A 19,106-nucleotide genomic window follows, 5' to 3' on the forward strand; every position below is an offset into this window, starting at 1 on the left:
TCACATGATTCTTGGTGTGCGCCCTGTTTCTTGTTTTGATGTCCTGGAAATATCTGTCTTCGTCAAGGTAGTCCTTTTCGTTGGCCCATATCAACGAGGCATCTCTCCGCATGAATTGTCCTCTGGTGCTACACATTGCCACATGTGACATGCAGTGTACTATGGGGACATCTATTTCTACAGCCACAAAGATTTTGGACTTGCCCATGCTGTACGGCAGGAGTGCACAGACGAAACATTCTCCTTCTGATTTACTTCGTCCCACTTCCTTCATGTGCTGGTACCATATGTTGTTTCCAAGATGGGCCGTGCTGTCCAAGTAATCGTTTAACTCATTATCGGTTTCATATGGACTTCTCTTGATCCTTAGCGTTTTTCTGGGGTTGGCTATCACTATGTCTCTGAATGTGTCTGTACTGCTCTTTCGTTCAGGCCGACTCTCGGGCGTTATGCTTGGAGGGGCAGGTTTAATTTCCTGCCCTGCAGTAATAGTGGGAGGTTTTGCACTTCTTTTCCTTCCCTCCTGCATTCTTTTGTAGACCTCCTCCCACCACATGTGATTTATCATCCTTCCAACACGTGGCTGTGCCGTAGGCTCGGTAGTTACTTCTGGCGTTGGAGCTGCCGTGCTTGCTATCACAGTTGTGGTGGTTGTCTTGCTCAGCTCCTCCTGTAGCTTCTTTGCTCTAAGTATGAGTGGAAACACATACTCAACTTTCGCATGTGTTTTCTCAGTGAGTTCTTTTGTGGTTCCTCTGTTCTATTGAGTGATTTTGCTATTTCACTTCGATTCGGTTTCTCATGTTGCTCACTGCTTTCTGGAACTGCTTGTTCCACAGGTGATTTCTCTCTTTCAGTTGGTTTGGCCTTCGATTTCGCAGCCATTGACACTTGCCCTTGTTCGTGTGCATTCAGTGTATGGGTGCGTGCCGTGGACAGTGCTATGTTATCATTCATTCCATGCTGACCCTGTCTCCAGTCTTTCTCACCATTCATTACTTCAAGTGTATGCGTGTTACTGCTAATTACATTCAACCGTAAATCGTTTGCTTTATCATCAGTTTTTCTTGGAACAGGGATGACAATATAAGGCCTGGGTGCTCTTGTGTGCCCCATATGTTCATTACCTGGTGAATGCACAGACATTGGGACGCTTTGTGCACCAATAAAAATGCAGTTCTGATAGTTAGGGATATAAATACTACAATAATCATTATGTACATACATATAATGGCCTTGAAGGCCAGTTTACAGCATCTCCTTCCAGGAAACCGAGGGCGCCCTTCCGCTGGTGGCACGACTAAGTTACTGTTTTTGACCCCCATTTCAATTAAGTCCATAGTCCACTATTTCTTTCTTTCTTCGTTCTGATCTCGTTGTTCAAAGTTCAGCAAATACTATAGTGACATGTGCTGTTCAATGAACCCCCTCTTGCGAGTGATGATGATAGTCTCTGAGTATGGAGTACAGTTCCTTTGCTAGACTATGGGAAAAGGTTAGACTACTGTTTTCAGCACATCACATTCATCCTGCATTTGTTGTTTCCAGGGCACTGTTTCAACTCGTCATGGCCCTGAGGATTTTCAGGACAATGTTTGCAGTGACACCATGAGAAGATGGATTCGCTACAAATCAGGCAAAAATAAAATATTGAAAAAATAAAAATAAAATACAAATAAAAGTCAACATGTGAAAAGGTAGGAAAAAATAAGAAAAAGGTTAAAAGGTAAACACGGCAGTGAAGTTCGCGTCTCTGTTCCTTTCACTTGGTCGTTCGAGGTCGAGTTGATGAACAGTCTCTCTCTCACCCATTTATTCTTCTGCGCGATAATGATGAACAAATGGAAAACACAAAACAAGAAAAATAAGAACGGATGTAGTTATCCTTGTTTCTGCTCTTTTCGATCTGTCCTATGTTGGAAGCATGAAGAACTGTGTCTTTTGTTTTCTTGCCTTGTCCCCGGTTGGGGATGATGAAACAGGTTATTTTGGAACGCCCCCTTCTAAGGCTCTTCTTAGATGTGGATGTCCATAGTTGCTTCTGAGTTGTGATGCAATAGCTCTTAGGATCCTGTTCAATTGGGCATTCTTTGCTGGATCATTAAGAAAGGCAGGCACATCAATGTTGCGAGGTCTGCCCACTAGTTCTGGAAAGTTTTCAATGAGATGAAAGAAAACACGAAAAGCATAACGACTGTCTTCAGGTGTTAATGACATTTGTTCTGGTTCTTTGGCTCTAAAGTCACAGGCCTTTTCTTGCAGTGTGATCAGTTGTTTTTTTAATTTTTTTTTATCTGTCCCTCGTCGACTAGTCTCACTGAAATCTCCTCAGGAATTCTCACTGGAAATTGGACAGCTCCACCTGGAGCATGATGCCTTGGAGGGGTGCGCCCATGTGTGGGGTGTTGGCCAGATTCCTAAGAAAGGTGATGGCGTCAACATCTGCAGGTCTCCTCACCATTTCTGGATAGTCTGTGACTAATCGAAATAAAATGTTGTGTGCCAACCGTGTATCCTCAGGTGATAGGGACATTTGCCTCGTTTGCTGGGACCTAATCACAGTCCCTTCTTTTGATGCGAACAAGTTTTGCACTTTCCTGCTGCGTGAGTTGCAACCACATGTTTCAGCTTGTACCACATTTGGTTAAGAAAGTAATTGTTTTTTGGATCTCTAATAAATGTCAATGTATCTGTAGTTCTCCCGATAAGTCCTGGACATTCTTCGATGATGAGGAAGAACAAAGTATATGTGATCTCGTAAATGATTACTTGTGGTGGAAGCATCTGTGTCTTTTCTGCTGTGTTCGGGTAGTGTAATGAAAGTTTCTGGTATGACAGTCAGTAGTTGTCAGATTATTTTCTTGTTTACAAGGTCTTGAATGAATTCATAACACTGGCTTCTCTGCCTATAAGTGAAGGATAGGATAGTACTACCAGCTGAAAATATGTGAGCACATCCCACTTGAGACTTCTGCTGGGATGAACCATATGTCCATGAACAAAGTCTTGATCTTACTTTTACTTCTTATCAGAGACTTAGGCCCTCATTAGGACCCAGGCGTTAAGGGGTTTACGGCGCCGTAAACGGCGCCGACCCTTAACGCCTGATTCCAAGGTCCCTTTGCGGGATGGTGATTTTAACGCCTGCTTTTTGCAGGCGTTAAAACCCATGACGCAAAGGGACCTTGCTGCTAATTACGCCACCGTAATTTACGGTGGCGTAATTAGCGCCTTTCCCCATTCCCATTATGCCCTATGGGGCAAAAATGGGAATGGGGAAGCGTAAAATGGGAAATGGGGATTTACCGCCCCACTCACCTTGGAATGGGGCGGTAAATCCGCCATCCACCATGGTGTAAACGTCGTTTACACCATGGTGGTAAGGGTACGACCCAGGCGGTAACTTACCGCCTGGGTCGTAATGAGGCCCTTAGGCTTTAAATGCTTTGTGTGGCTTTCAATGTTCATGAGATTAGCGCTTCTGTTGATATGAGTACGCAATTTTCTTCTTTTGCTCTGCACCTTTGGCTGCACAGGGTGTTTGTGTGCTTCTTATTGTCTTTTTTATGCCTAAAGTAAAGGTTCAGCGTGGACAAGATTTTCATTGTTGGCTACATTGAATGTTCATTTAATTGTCCTTTTGTCACCTTTCACTTGGTTTGAAGAACTGTCTTGTTTTGAAAGTCTCACTTTTATATTTTATTTTTCGGTCTTGTAACTTGTCTGCTCATGCGTCCTTCTTCCTTGCCATTGATCTTGTCTGCACGTGCTGTGGCCCTTCCCCCTTGTCTGTGGATTCCTCGGCAGTAGATGTAGTAGGAGTGCTCTCTCCTATAAAGAGTTTTATATCATTCGGGAAGATCCAGGCTCTTCTGCCTTTGAGCTTGACAGCCAACGGGGTGCAGTCCTCTACAATAAATGGGCCATTAAACCTTGGCTCATCCCATCTTTTTCTTGTGAAATTCTTCACGAGGACACGATCTCCAGGGAAGACAAGAGGCGCGCATAGGCTATGAGCTGCGTCGGCATCAGCACTGTCTGTTGTGGCTTGTGCTGTGTCGTCTCTTTTCTGCCGTCGCTGCAGCTGGCCTGAAATGACAGTGGAACTGGATGTGAGACAATCCAGACAGGCCTTCATCTCCCTCCCTAGTTGACTGGGCATCACATCTAGCTCTGTCTTGGGGGGTACGAGGGGTCCTCATCCTTCTCCCAGTGACTATTTCGTGCAGCGTTAAATGATGGTCGGAACCTGGCTGGTTCCGAAGAGCATACAATGCCAGTGGTAGGCATTGCATCCATCCCTTTCTTAAAGTGAGCTTCAACTTGGCTATCCTTTCCTTAAGCAAGCCGTTGATCCATTCACATATCTGTTTCCCTCTGGGTGATACGCCGACGAGAATTTGTGCTTTATACCAGGAAACAAGCTAATCTGCTCAAATACTGCATTTACAAAATGTGCCCCATTATCAGATCTCATTACCTAGCACACCCCCCATCTAGGGAAAACCTCCCTCACCAGGAATTTAGCAGCACAGGCAGCGTCAGGGTGTGTACAGGGGCCTGCTTCTACCCATCTGGAGAAGGGTCACACCACCACAAGTAGATACCTGTACCCATTACACACCTGAATCATATCGACATAATCAATATGTAGGTGCTGGAAAGGTCCATTTGGTCTGGGGATGACTCCTCTCACTACTTTTAATGTGTGCCCAGAAGTGAATTGCTGGCAGATAATGCAGTTTACCATAAAGAATGCAACATGCTCGGCTAAATTCGGTATAAACCAGTCTTCCGCAAGCGTTGCAGCAAGATTTTCTTTTGACATATGAATGGGGTAGTGAAGCTGTTCTAGCGCTACTTTTAGAAGGGCGACATGCATTTCTGGTTTACCAGTGCTGTCTTGCCTCCACAATCCGTCAGAGGGGTTTAATTAACACCCTCGATGCTTCCACAAATTTTTCTCCTCCTGAGGTGCCTCCCCCTGGAGCTCCATCAATTGAGACTGCCCCATATTGCTATAGGCTTCTGGAGTGGCTCGTGCTACCATCATTCGTTCATGGGTATGTGCCACCTCCACGTCTATGATTGTTTCAGTTTTGGATGCCATACGTTTGGCTTCCGTGTCCACTTCATGATTTCCATGTGACACAAAATCTGTCCCTTTGGTATGAGCGGCGCATTTTACGACCGCTATGCCCACTGGGAGCTGTAGTGCTTTTATCAGCCTGTCCAACAAGGCTGCGTGTTGCACTGGCATGCTGTCTGCTTGGAGGTAGCCCCTCCTCTTCCAGCACGCTAATCCTGCATGCACTGTTGATGTCACATAGGCGGAGTCGCTGTACACTGTTACTTGCTGGTCTGCATGGTTCTCAATGGCGAGTATCAGTGCCACTAGTTCTACAGCCTGTGCTCGCATAGTGAGATGGTATTCGCGCACTGACAAGTACTCGGAACTCTCCATTCGCCATATGTTTGATCACGACCATGCCTGTATACCTTTGCCCGTCTTCTTGGTCGATTCTAGAAGACCTGTCAATGAAGACGATCTCTCCACCTACCAGGGCATTTTCCTTTACCCGGGGGATTTCGTCATAGAATTCCTCATAATTTGCACAGTCATGCACAGGTTCTCCCTCTGTGCCTGGCTCGGCTATAAACATAGCAGGGTTCACAGTTTTGCATTGCACTATTTTGATCGATGGATTAGAGATAATCACCTCGTAGGCGGATGCTCTTTGCAAAGTCAGCGTGCCCTTTGGCTTTTCTAGTATGGCGAATAGCGAGTGCTCAACATATAATGTCATGGAGCATCCCATCACAATGGATGAAGCCTTCTCAATGGCGAACGCAGCAGCAGCTAGGTTTTGTTTGCATGGGAAGTGGCCCTTCATGACCGGGTCCAGACTCCCGCTGTAATATGCTAGGGGTTTATATCCCAATGAGGTTCGTTGCGTGAGCACTGCTGTGATAAAACTGCCATCGGTATGAGAGAACAGATAGAATTCCTCAGCATAATTAGGAATCCCAAGGACTGGGGTCTTACAAATTGCCCCCTTGAATTCTGTAAACCCCTTCTCCATTTCTTCATTCCATTCAATTTCTTCTCTTGTTGCCTGGGCCTTTTTAAGGGCCTGTAACAAGGGCTTGGTATATGAGCTGTAGTCAAAGACCCATGCTCTGACATAATTGCACAAGCCTAAGAAGCTTTGCATTTGCTTTATTGTGCGCGGCTTGGCCGTGTGCATGATAGCCTCGCCACTTTCTGGGGTTACCTTTTTGCGCTCATGTGAGATTAGTTGCCCTATGTACAACACCTCCTTTTGGCAGTACTGCAGCTTGTCCTTGTCTACTTTGTATCCTTTCTCAGCCAGTATAGTCAATAGTTGGACAGAGTCCTGTCGGCATTGCTCTTCAGTGATGCTGCAGATTAGAATGTCATCTACATACTGCAAAACAACACTGTCCACCGCAATATTGCTTAGGTCCATTTGCAGGACTCTGTTGAAAATGGATGGAGACCCACAATACCCCTGTGGCAGCCTCGTACTTTTCAGGCGCATTTGTCTGAAAGTAAATGACATCAGGTCTTGTGAGTTACGGTGCAATGTAATCGAGAAAAATGCATTTTTCAAATATTTTGACTCAGTGGGCATGTTGCACAAAATTGTGGATGGATTAGGGACTAGAGGGAATTCATCTTCGACTATGTCGTTCAATGCTCGTAAATCCTGGATTAAACGCCAAGACCCTCCCTTTGATTTCTTGACATGATAAATCACCATGTTGCACGGTGATTCTGACGTCACAAGGATGCCCTGCTGCATCATGGCAGAGATTGTCTTTGCAATCCCTTCATCCTCTTCTCTGGACATGGATACTGTCGTGCCCGTGGCAGAATTGCTCCTGGTTTCAATTTAATTTTCACTTTGCCGGCCCCCTTCACGAGACCTACATCATAGGGCCCTGTAGTCCATACTTTGGCCGGCACCAGGGCCATGTCGTTATCAAAGTATTCTGGACGTACCAAAGCTAACATCATCCTCTGCGGTACCTCCCGCCTGATCATTTTGACCCAAAATATTAGACTCACTTCCACCCGCGTCTCTTCTAGGTCGGGGTGTTCTTCGAACAGATCGACATCGGTGACGTCAGTCACTCGATACCCTTCTTCGATGGCGACAATCGCACACCATGGTTTGCCCTCATCGTCATATCCCTCAACCAATACCACTTTTCCTCGCACTGCGGCAGAGTGTATCATTAAGGGAAACACTTGTCCCTCCTCTTCGTGCATGGGTATTCTTGGCCTGAATAGAAACTCATCCGGAGTTCGCATAGTTTTGTCTGCGAGGCCTGGCAACTCCGCCATAAGCACTCGTACGCCATATGAGAACACTTCTGGTTCTAGTGGTATGGCTCTCATGGCTGCACATCTGGAGTATGCTCTAATCATTTCGCACACATTTGAATAATGCATTCCTGGGGTGGAGCACACTATGCCATCCTCAGTGAATGAGATGGTCATATTCAACTTTGTCATCAAGTCCCGACCCATGATATTTACTGGGAACTGACGAGAATACAATAAAGGTACATTCATGTCGCACTCTCCCACGGAGACTGGGAGTGCATCAGTAAAGGGAACTCTGCTATGAGCTCCAGTAAAACTCTGGGTATCTTTTGCCTCGCTGGACAAGGAGAACTTGTCTTCTCGTATGCACGAGCATGTTGCACCCGTGTCAACTAAGAAGGAATATTCTTTCCCCCCTATGGTGACATTTACCCTAGGTTCCCTGTTAGGATCTGGTGTCACTGATAGGATAGAACACATCAGAGTTCCCTGTGAGCTGTCCTATTTCATATACAGGTTCAGTCCATTGTATACCTGTGGGTTTCCCCCACCTGAATTAGTGCCCTGAGACACTTGCGACGGGGTCTGCTGGGGTTGCCCTTGTGGTACATTCCCCATGTTCAGTGGTTGGACCACTTGCTGTGCACCTTGCTGCAAGCCAGCTGCCTGCTGCTGCATGGTATAGTTGTGTGCATTGCCCTGTTGTGGGGTAGCAGGTTGATTCACCATGCCTGTCCCCATCCCTTGGTTGTTCTGCCACATGCCTTGGCTTCTGCACATGCATGTCACATGTCCTGTCACTCCACATAGCCAGCACACTGGCGGTGGTCGGGCCATCTGTCCATCTGGCATAGTTGGACTGCCCATTGGTGCGCTCTGGATACCACCTTGGACATTTTGAAAACCTCCTTGGTTACCTCTAAAGCCTCCCTGATTGTTCTGCCATCCTTTTCCTCCAAATCCCCTTCCTCTCGGGTAATATCCTGCATTACCCTGATTGGTCTGCGGCGGGTTAGTTGCACGTTGTGCACTTGATTCGGCTGGTCTTGTTAGCATGGCTCCCTCGAGAGCATACTTTGAGAGCTTCCTTTGCACTAGTTTCACCTCCTCTCCCTTACGTGTTGCCTCTTTCTTCCGATTCTTTTCTTTCAATAATCTACAGTAATGGGCAATCATCACCTGGATTTCGGCCCATGGTTAGCTTCTACTCCTACCAATTTTTTTAGCTGTTTCTGCACTGGTTCAGGCAACCCTTGGCACAATATATATATGGCTTCATCCATTGTGATGGGATGCCCGGTATAGAATACCGGGATAGATTTTGTCCAAGACTCATGTGTTTCGAGCACCCACGCGTCTTTAAAATTTTGGATATAAAGCAAAGGATCCTCTGACTCCTTCATTTTTCGAGTCATTATAGCTCCCATATCAGATGTGTCTGGATATAGCATACGCATCGCTTTCCACACTGCTGCTCTGCAGTTGTTAAATGGTGCTCCGTCATGAGAGGTGTTAGTTATGATTACCCTGGGGTATCCTGCCCTTTTCCACACGTCATCTGCTCTTTCACCAAGTATAGCAATTAGAAGACCCTTAATGTCCCATATGGCTAGAGTGATGCCCCCGTCATTTTCTCTAGCTCATGTATCCACTTTCCGGCTCCCGAGGTCAGAATTGGAAGCTTATTTTTAAGATTCTCTCGGTCCATATGTGGCATGGCATATACTGTGGTCTTGCTCCCCCCTTTTCTAACAGTGGGAATTGGAAAGCGCAATCCTCCTTTTCCTTCTCTATCCCTCCTCGGTCTCTTGCCTGGGTGGCGTTACCGCCTTGCCTTCTTCCTGGCAATGCCCTTAGCCTATCTGTATAGGCAGGCACCGACGACCCCCTCCGACGTGGGGTGTCTCTTCATGTCGGCTGGACTGCCCAGCGGACTTCGGTGTCCTATCTATGGACCCACTTGCATCTGACCATCGTATCTCTCGGTTCCCTGGGTGCTGCTTTTCTCACGGCCTCCCTTCGTCATACGCCACTTCCTCCGCTTCTCCATCGGAGTCTGACTCTGAATACTCCCAGTTTACACAGCTTCTTACATCAACTTCATTCTGCCCAACTTCTAGTCTATCTAGGGTACGTCCCCTACTCCCACTACTTTGGGTGACATCCTCAGTGTAATATAGCTGAGTGCTCTCTAAACGCTCATCTTCCCTTCCCTCTTGGGAGATTCGTTCTAGTCCCATCTCATCATCTATTTTATCAATCGCTTCCCCAACGCTTCTGGTGTCGAAGTCATCATCAATAATTGTCCCGCTTGTACCTGGTACCGCATCGCTTGCAGGGAAGAACTCTTCGATGTCTTCCCAGTCTACAACAGGATTGAATTTTTTCACTTCCCATTGCAAACATTCTACATCTCGCTCCCTTTGCCTGCGTTTACGTTCTGCTTCCTCATCCATTTCTCTTTGCTTCCTTTCTAGTCTTATCAACTTCCCTCATCCGTTCATCTCTATGTTCCTTTGTCCTTCTATTTTCCTCGTCTTCTTGCTTTTTACCTTTCTTTCGTGCACTCTCTTCTCTTCCTCTAACCTAAGCATGTTCTGCCTGTACTTTTCATAGGCTGCATATTGCAGGCGACTGAGCAATATACCTTGCTCTCCGCGATATAGGTGTTCTTACTGCAACATATCCTTCTTTCTTGCCTTTTGTTTCTTATGTCCACTTCTTTTTCCCTTTCCTTTCTTTGTGCCTCATCAGACCGTTCACTCGGCCTTGCGTCATCACTTCCTTTTCCATCTAACTTCAACAGTATCTGCCCTCCCATCCATTCGTCCTTTGTACGTGTTAACTCATCGGTTCCTTTCTGCTTCTTTCCCTCTCTCTCCCTATCGAGAGGTGCACATGTTTGTGCCTGGTCCTTCCTTTCCTCACCTCGCCTCTCTTTTCCCCATGGGACTGTGGAGGCCGAATCAATTTCCTGTTCCTTCTCTTTCTTCTCGTCACTGCTTCACGCAGGTGACTCATATGCAGTGTTGCTATAACCTGTGGCTGCCTTAAGCTCTCTTAGTGGGTAAAGATCCTCCGACTTACTTCCTTCAACAACTGGTTCCGGCGGGGCAGGTGGCGCGGTAGGCGTCTCACCACCTCCATACATACAGTTAATATCCAGTCTGCGGGGGGTTCTTCTTCTTATGTTTGTTCAAACATTTTCCAAAGCTCGAGAACAGCAAGGCATTTTTCGAGCTTCTTCCCGCTATATGTGGCATGTAGGAAGGTGGTCATGTGCTGTAAAACAGCCTTTGACAATGACCCATTTTGGGGCCACGGCATAACCATTTTATTTGCGGTGCCCTTAACGCACTCCTGGCTATATTTCTTCAATTTTGTTGCATGCTTTGGCAACTGCTCGCATAAGTGTGTAAGCGGGGTAACTTCCCCATTCTTAGTTTCGTCTCCAACAATATTCACACAGTTTTTACCTTTTTACTACTATGAGCGAGCACCACATACGCAAGCTCCAATCCAACTTTTCCGCCAAGCTCTACACCAGCAGTTTTGCTCAACACTTCTCAATTCAGTGGCGATTCCCTGTCAATTACGGAAACGCGTAAAACCAAAATGCATTGCAATTAATCAATAGTACAACAATTTCACATTTGACATTTAAAGGACATAAAAAGACATATAGGACTGACGCTTGACAGACTAGACAGACACCAGTGGTCATACTTATACCTGCCTTCTAATTGTTACCCGGTCATGGGATTTGAACTAACCCCTTTATGATGTCTTTAAACGTCATCGTAGCCTAAAGTCCCCCCTCTGTGGGCTCTGGGTTCAAGTTCCTTCTGACCACTCTTTAAAGTGCAGGAACAAGGCGAGCTTTACAGTTTTCTCTCGGGTGCCCCCCGGGTATTCCTTACAGTTTTAATCTCAGGTGCCCCCCTGATTTACAGTTTTTCTCTCGGGTGCCCCCGCGGTATTCCTTATAGTTTTAATCTCAGGTGCTCCCCTGATTTACAGTTTTTCTCTCGGGTGCCCCCCGATATTCCTTACAGTTTTAATCTCAGGTGCCCCCATGATTTACAGTTTTTCTCTCAGGTGCCCCCCCGGTATTCCTTACAGTTTTAATCTCAGGTTCCCCCCTGATTTACAGTTTTTCTCTGCTTTTAGCTGCTTTATTTTTTCTCCGCTACCCTCCGTTACCTTTCCCCTTCTTACTCTAAGGCCTATAAGACCTTTGCCAGGATAACAAGATTTTGTTGTTTCACTCACCGATTGCCTCTTTTCCTCTCTGGAACTTCAGGATCACTGCTCCATTCTCTTCCTGCTTTTAGGGTTTTCGTCCGATCTGCTGCCCGTGGGAATGAGAAGGGTTGTGCTTTGAAAGGCAGGTTCCTTCAGACCCACTGCAGATTTTTGGGAGTTTTACACTATCATTGTCCACGGGGAGCTTCTCAGCTTACTCAGCCGGAATGGCGAAAGGACTCGTGATGTAACCGAAGGCCCAGGGTTACTTCGTGCCATCGGTTTAATGGTGTCTTATAACTATATTAATCGATTATCACTAATTGATTGCCGAAACCATCCAAGATACAAGATAGCTGCACCATGCGAGGACAGAGTGCAGGATTCACATGCTGCGGCAAGGTTCAATAATCAGGACTCAGTAAATTGGCAAAGGGAAGTCTGTTTAATGATACATACATCAGTTTATGGAAATCAGCAGCATCACGAACACCTGCCTCATCCCGACTTCCTCGAACATTAGTCAAACAGCCTCTTTTATGGGCAAAATCCATCATCATTGACGTCTAATTCTACAAAAAATCATCATGCAATACAATTGGCTGGGAAAGGTAACTTAAGTATAGGTGCTATATCTGTATATGGAAATAACGCAAGTGGATTGGATAACTCTTATCATGTGGATGACTACGCCCTTCCCTCTACACCACACGTGATTGACGTCACTACAAGTATGACGTCTCATTGGTTACAGTGTCTATAGGACCCTAGATTACATGGTCCCTTGTGATTGGGCAAGTTACACCCCTAAACATAAATCTCCATTTTTATTAGCAGCTTTAGAGTAGACACCCAGGTGCCTAGTGTCCCAAGATTCACCCTTCCTCCCTTCCATCAATCAGTGTTTTGGGCTGTGTGTCAATTAGTTGGCTGGGTATGGCCTCGGATCTGTAGTCTCTTATCAGGAAAAGTCATGGCACCCCCTGGTTCTGGATGACATCAGGCGGTGGTACATCTTCGCGCCTGTCTGGTCACGTGTTGGTTCACCATGAATCTGCTTCAGTTTCCAACCTTTTTGTGCATTTAATTCTGTGTACGCTCGGCCACCTGCATGGGCCTCTCTTATCTTGACCTTCACGGGCGGGCTGGTATTCTCTGTAGTTGGAGTCTCGTGAGCTCTTGCTCACCGTCCCTTCTATGGTTGACCTCGATCTCCCCGGCATAAGCCTCTCTTTGTTGAGTTTCGATTCCGCTCCTTCTCTGGTCTTTGCTGGGTTTCTAAACTCGGCCTGTCAGGCCTTTGGCCGCCTGGGTACATTTCTGCTTTCACAAAATGGAGTCGCACGTGTACATTGTGCAGTATTGAGGTAGATATATGGTTGGCGCTTGCCGCTCTACTCTTCTATTAGGCATTGCAAGCAGTATCGATTTCTTAGCCTCTTGCATTTCAAGCTTATTTACACACATTCACCAGGGCGGGTGCTTCCATCTTGTCTTATGGCACCATTCTCTTACGTTTTAACAGTGTCTCTCCCCTGCATCCATTATCATTATCCTTGCAGTTACTACTACTGGCATTGGTGCTTTCAGAAGCCAAGTCTGTTTGTTCTCAGGGCTGCTCGGGCCCTTGGTTTATTTTCATTGGCCTTCCATTAAGGCTTTAGGGGTCTCCTCGTGGACCGTGTGCAGGTATTCCTCATTTCGTATCCGTGGCTGTTATGGCTGTCTGATAGGGTATCGTGCTGCCCAGGGTTGTCGCGTTATGGCTGCTTCAACCGGTATTGATCTCCTTACGTACCAGGGGCAGAGTCCCAGTGCGGCTCTCTGTTGGTTCATTTACTCCTCATACGTCACATACCACGGCGAGTACCTTACTGGCAACTCGCAATGGGGGGCAGGGATGCGGGTCATATCTGGGACCTCCTCTACACTTATTCAGGGAGAAGTAGGCAGATCTTCCTCTACCCGATCTTCCTCAACCTCTCCTACCACCACACAGGCTACTCCCCGTTGGGTAGAGGATCCCACCAGCAGCCTTGCATGCCTTACAGAACACTGTTTAGCCTTACCTTTCGAAAGTCGTGATACTATGTTTGTACTGTGACTTTCCACTCCGCAGGGGGAGCAGTTTCAGAGTGCCTTCGATGCTGCAGTTAAGGAGCAAAAGAAACACTGCCACCTACCTTAGATTTAAGGCACTCCCAACTTCTTCCCCTGTACCCCTGCCCATTCGTATCAGTGGTTGGTGCCTCTTTCTTCCCTTCTCTCCCCCATCTTATATCCTCACATCTACTACAAAAAACAAAATCCCAAAAATATATAACAGCCAGAACAACAAAAATTAAAGTTCCTTTAAGGCTCACATTTCAAAGTTAAAAAATCAAACTAAAAATTAAGAAAAAATGACCTTTTGCAGTCTTCATAGTCCGTGCACAGTAGGAAAGTCTGAGAACATCGTCTGGAAAATTCCAGCCATGGAAACAAACAAGGAAATGGGGGAATTAAAATCAATTACCTTGTTTTTGTTCAAAATGGTGGCTCTTAAAAGAACCTTTCTATGTAATTTTTGTTAGGATTTTACATACTGCACAAACAAATGTTCTACTGAACTTAATTATTTTTTCTAACTTTCACAAAAATTACTTCTTATTATTTTTCTGATTTTATTTCTTATTTATAGCTACTAAAAGAAAACTTCACAAAATATTTCACGAATGTACAAAAAGAATGTCAGTGCATTTTGAATATTCAAAAGAGAAATATGATTTCTGAAATCAGTCAAATGCATTACATCTCCTCGAAAAATATTTACACCATCCAACTTCATATTTGTGTTATTAAAAGATGCCATTCATAAACCAAATAAAAAAGCACATAGGGCCTCGTCATGAGTTGGGCGGTAACGCCGGCGCTAATAGTGCCGCCATTATTAGCCCTACCGCCAAACCCACTGGCGCTATTAGCGCCGGATCACGGGTTTGGCGGAACGGGAAATCTCCATTCCACATTGAGCCCATTTGGAAATTCCCCATTCGCCGTTGTTTTTCAATTTTCCAATGGGGAAATTTTGCGCTTTTACCGCTGGTGGATTTCCCGCTGGCGTTAAACACGCTGAAAATCTGGCAAAATCATCGCGGATTTCCCCCAGCTCAGAGCTGGGGGGAAATCAGCCGAAGCCGTGATTTGGCGGACCCTTTAATCCGGCAGTAAGAGTGCTTCCGCCAGATTTAAGGGCTACCGCCAAACTCGTGATGAGGTCCATACACTTGTATTGGCATGCTGTATAGCTTCTTCAATTTCAGAACAAAACAAGTTAACTGGACTCAGCTTCATTTCACTGATGATTCTCTACAAGGCTGGAAACACTTGTGTATAGGCGCGTTATAAATGCCATAAGAACTGATTAGCAATTCAGCACTGAACTCCTTTGTGGTTGGGACCAGACAGATATGAAAATGAATATTTCTCTTCTCTGAAAGATAGAATGAGATAAAATGTGGTTGTAGACCCCCATCACGAAAATCACCCCTTTACTTCTACATTTCAGGAAGGAGCTCAAAATACTCCTGTTCAATTAATAGCCCCTACCTAACAGCCAGACCCCCATCCTACACACATGTCCCTCTATTCTGAGACTGTGTGACATGATCCCCCCGTTTTCCACCCATGGTTGCTTCAATATCCCTTTCTGCCAATGTACCCAATTTCCCCCTCTCCTGTTGTTATCTCCCTACTCCCTTGTATCTCTGCTACACCCACTCTATAGTTGTCCCTTTGAATTGTAAAGTACACTGCTGCTTCCCAGAGCTAGGTATGCGCTCAATAAATACAATAATAATAATAATAATAATAATAATAATAATAATAATAATAATAATAATAATAATATTGAATGTTTACAGTGTCTGGTCTCTGGTTGTAGCTATAAGGGTTGTATGAAAATAGTTAGACACTCAAGAACACAAGTGGCAGTATTAAGACCTAGGGTTAGAACACTTATCAGTAGTGGAAGGTGTGTCAGAGAGAAGTGTAACAGCCAGTCATGAAGCAAAAGGTCAAGGAGACAACAGATCCGATTGACATTTGAAACAAATAGCTAAGAAGTTGGGACGATAAGGTGGGCCGTCTCATCCTGTTCAATTGCTGTATAGCTGGTGCACTGATGGTAGCAGGTTCGGGAATTCACAAGGTATGTGTCAATAGAGCATCACCATGCTAAGTGGTTGGGCGGTGGCCACCTAGTACGAGGGTCGGGCAGAGAGCCTGAAGCTTGAGTTCCAACTGTAAATAGAGGGTTTAAGGACATATGACTTCTGATGAAGTCAGATGGGGAGGAAAAATAATCACCAAGTGGCTCATAGTGCTAGTGGTCTTGAGTGGAATAATCTGAAATGAGCTCAACTGGAGTCCAATAGTAGTTTGATCTTTCCAGAGGTAAGTAGGCTAAGGCAATGCCATGTCACTGAACATGAGGAAGACCTATAATTTCAAGGACACAAAGTATGAAGGAGTTGGTAAAAGCAACAAAGCACAGGTCTTAGTAACTTAAGCACTGTCCACAGAAGCTAGACTCGGTTTATAAGGTAGAAACAATTCAGGTAAGGTGGGTGGGGGAGGCGATTTAATGTCTATAGCATTTGTTGGGAGAACATCAGGTCCACTTTGCCAGAAGAATCTATGTCTGGTGCTGTGAAGTCACCATGAGGGTATTGAACCTGTGATCTGAAACATATGGCAAGTGCAGTGGTCAAAGGTTCTGGGTATACGCTCAGGGGACAATGGTTAAGTGAGACCCGTTCATGTCTGGACTTCTAGATGGGATGCAGGTGCTAATTTCTGGGCCATTTATTCTGTCTACAATTTCGGGATATAAAAATTGTGTCTAAAACTAGAATTTGGAACAGAGTCTGGTATGACTCACCTACGATTACTACGTGAATAGTGTGCTGCTGGTTTTCCAATATGCGAGGAACAGGTAACCTTAAGACTCCTGCTCAGATGTGTTGTCCTGTCTGATCATGCTTTGTATTCCACTGTGTCAACCCAATTACAATGTCAGAGGATCTGGTCCCATATTTGCTCTCAGTTCATCTCCTTTAGCAGTCTGGTTTGAAAATTCTGACACACCAGCCAACACCAGATGTATCACTTGATGGATACTTGTCGAAAGGACCCCATCAGGATGGCGTATGGGGGGTCTCCAACATGTGACTCTCTAGACATACAAATCTAAGACTCCCATGATCCGGCATGATTTACCATGGTGGATAGGGTTGAATGGAATTTTAGTACAAAACATCTGAGGAGCCAAAGCTTGCAGGCCGGTGGTGTAGATACAACTGCAAGAGCTGTCAAATAGTGTAAGTACCTGGGCATATGATGGCAATGCCTTGCCGAAGCCTATCAATGCCTATTCAAAATCCAAAACTATTGGCTTTGCCGTCCACTTTATTTTTTATATAGAACAAAACAAAGAAATACAGCAACAGCTGATTCCCCTTTTAGCCGTGTTAATACAGCATGCAATCACACATAATTACAACCCAGCTAAATCTGGTCATTGTGACAATCGAAAATTGCCAAAAAAGGTCTGACAGGACAAAGGATAATTTACATGTTTCCACATAATCTTGAAAAGCGGGTCATTTATAAGCACGTAACTTGAAGGATGAAGTCCTAGAAAATTATGGAGGGAGGCCAGGATAGAAGACACGTCAGAGTGACCATGAAATCAAAGTAGATGGTGTTAGTCATTCGGTAAATCCCTGACCTGAAAAGACAAAGAGAGATGCGGTTCGTATGAAGAACTTGTAGGAGCATAAATCAAAAACGCTCTGCAAGTCTAAGTGCTCGCATGCATTTTCCAAAGTGGTGAAAGAGTGGGGGAAGGGTGCTATGCATTATGTTTCCATGCGATTGAAATCCTGCGATGATTCTGCAAGGCGCTTTATTGTATATCTATGAGGTTTTATGTGTTCCAGCATCTTTCTTTCTGCATATTATCAAATAAATCGAGTGACTGAATGCAGCTCAGGCAATGTTTTCTTGAAAGAATTGCAATCTGCCGAGCACGACTGGGAAAACGAAAATTCCCCCGTACCTCTGGCAATACAAAAGGCCTCATCTATTTGCAGGTGGCATCTGAATAGCCTACTGCTCCATGGCCCATAAACATTTTATAAACTGCAGAGCTCGTTTCAAAGTAGAACACATTTTCATTTTCAATATCCCGAAGTTCTGACTGCATAATGTGTGTTTTTGTTCTCCGGATATTACAGAGAGTTAATATTACACTCACAAATGAAAGCACATGGGAAAGGGAGGTCAAAGTGGGAAAAGGGAAATGTGCACGTGCGAGCTTTCGCCAATCACGTGCAGAATTGATAGAGAAAGTGATAGTTAAAATCTCCTTTAACAAGTTCTGCGCATGCTCATTAGTGTGTGCATAAAAACCCACAGTGTGTACACATGAGATATGCAGTATGCAAAGACTGCCTGTACATACACCATACAAAAGACATCACAAACTAAAAAAAATGAAAGTACAGTGCAGAAATATGTGATGAGTTAAAACATCACACACAACCTAAACGTACAGAGCAAACAATCACAGCACAAAGGCAAACCCTACCACCCCGCCCAACAACATGATTAAGCTGCACGATTCAAATAATAGATTACAAAAACAAAACAGGTTGAACATACCTATTCATAATCAAAATGCAACACATGTCCTCAATATAGGGAGACCAAAAAAATATGAACGTTTTCAATCCATGTATGGCATTGCACAGATACACAACTCTGCAAACACAACCATTTACTTAAGCAACACACGTGAATGCATCAAACACCTTGAATTCACAATGCAATAGCTGGCAAAAGAACTGTCTGCACGTCAATAGCGTAACATTGCCAGCACATATGAATCTACACATGTCCTCCATGTGCCTTCCAAACAATAAGAATACTATCCCACTGAACCTGAAGGCCAGCGACCATCACTCTCTTCATAACCGGCATGGCCTTGAAGCTGTGCTGCATTCTCACATAGGAATTTAGTTGGCAGTTTAGTGAGAGGGTAGGAAACAATGACTGTGCATGTGTATGCTTCATAAAGGCCACCGAAGCAAATGTTTGACTCTAACACCCACGGTCGTTTGGACAAAGAACTAATAAGGCGCACCTACCCGTCTTCTGCTGCTTCCACGAATGACAAAGGCATGCACGCATTCCTCCCACAATGTCGAGGGTCGATGACATTCTTAATGAATGTAAGTGTCTGGCCACAACAACACATTATAGCAGTAAAAACGAAACATACACAATATAGGATACACACAAATGAAAGGAAGACTTAAGTATCCTGCCCCGTCAACAACAGATGACTTCACCTGCACATAACCCAGAAACCACACAGTGGCTGCAAACCCTGAAAGCTCCAGCTTGTCTGAAGAAGAACCCGAGCTCATGACCAACTTCATACATTCATACTCAACTGTAATAG

Source organism: Ambystoma mexicanum, chromosome 7q, assembly GCF_040938575.1.
Source record: "Ambystoma mexicanum isolate Mex_15411 chromosome 7q, UKY_AmexF1_1, whole genome shotgun sequence".
NCBI lineage: Eukaryota > Metazoa > Chordata > Amphibia > Caudata > Ambystomatidae > Ambystoma > Ambystoma mexicanum.